Below are 1,197 nucleotides of genomic sequence, written 5' to 3'. Positions count from 1 at the left end.
CATGGCCTTTTTGTCTCAACAGTTTCATTTTTTTCTTTTTTTATAAATTGGGTTCACTAGTCAGGTGGGTCCCCATTGTCAGGTTCTAGTACTGGGTCCTAGCCATCAGGGCAATATTCTTCATTTTTTTATTTCACGCAAATAAATACCTGGTATTTAAATTGGCACACAGAAAACACACGAAATACTTCAAATATTATCAACCATCAAAGTGCTACATCATATAACACACATACAAATGTGATCAGCATCAAGTTTACAATCAGATAACAAGCTCCACAAGTGTACAATCACATGAGCCAGGTTCTGCTACATCATACACACATACAAATAGGAGCAGCATAAAGGGCTTCATTAATGCAAAACTTGACACTTGACAGCAATGTTAGAACTATGCTTCCTCCGACTTCTTTGTCCTGATGCTCACGAAGAAACATGAAAGCCCAGCATCTGCATGTTACAAAACAAAATGTTTAGGAACAAAATAGAAGTAAATCTAACAGCATATTTAACAATAAATAACAGAATAATGAAGTTAACGAGACATTTTAAAATCAACTTGACAGTTGACAGCAATGTTTGCATTGGACACATCCAAAACTAAAATTATACATAAATGCCTAAATTCCAATGCCCAATGCCTCAATTTAGTAAACACTAAGCATGGTACATAGTAAATATTGGACACAACCAAAACTGAAATCATTTACTCTATCAAGCAACAATGATGCAACACACAAGAAAAGAGAGATGCACAACGGAGCAGCATCATATATCACACAATATGGACACTGCCAGCTCACCGAAGAACTTGTGGTCGCCGCTGTACACAGCCACCATAACGTCGGTCACCTCATTGATCTTGTCCCGGAAGTTCTCTAACTCCAGGTTGTTCCATTGCAGCTCGGTATTTTCTCAACCGTATGTATACATGCATCATGTCATACATAAAATATTCTAGTCAATATTCTCAGCTAACTTTGATGTAATGAAAATAATTACTTAAGGACTTGGGGTAAAAATTGATATTAGACATCAAAATTAGCAGCGCTCATTTCAACCATGTTCAGACTAACTTGAGGTAAATTAGCAGTAATGATATTAGTTACAAGCTAGGTGTGTAACTGCTGTCAACACCACCACCACCAGAGACACGCAAGATAAGCATCAACACCACCATGATTTTGATATCAGCCA

General features: G+C 37.1%; 1 long non-coding RNA gene across 1 annotated transcript; it reads right to left on the bottom strand.

The window, feature by feature from the left end:
* Positions 1-199: 199 nt before the first annotated feature.
* LOC119346823 lies at positions 200-850 on the bottom strand. The gene is made up of 2 exons (XR_005167957.1): positions 804-850; positions 200-450 (listed from the first exon to the last, which is right to left on the bottom strand). It is a non-coding gene; the product is annotated as an uncharacterized LOC119346823 (long non-coding RNA).
* Between the last annotated feature and the right edge of the window lie 347 nt (positions 851-1,197).

Source organism: Triticum dicoccoides, unplaced genomic scaffold (genome assembly GCF_002162155.2).
Source record: "Triticum dicoccoides isolate Atlit2015 ecotype Zavitan unplaced genomic scaffold, WEW_v2.0 scaffold5172, whole genome shotgun sequence".
Taxonomy (NCBI): domain Eukaryota; kingdom Viridiplantae; phylum Streptophyta; class Magnoliopsida; order Poales; family Poaceae; genus Triticum; species Triticum dicoccoides.
Note: the sequence above shows the minus strand (reverse complement) of the source record. Positions and strands in the feature narration are given on the sequence as shown.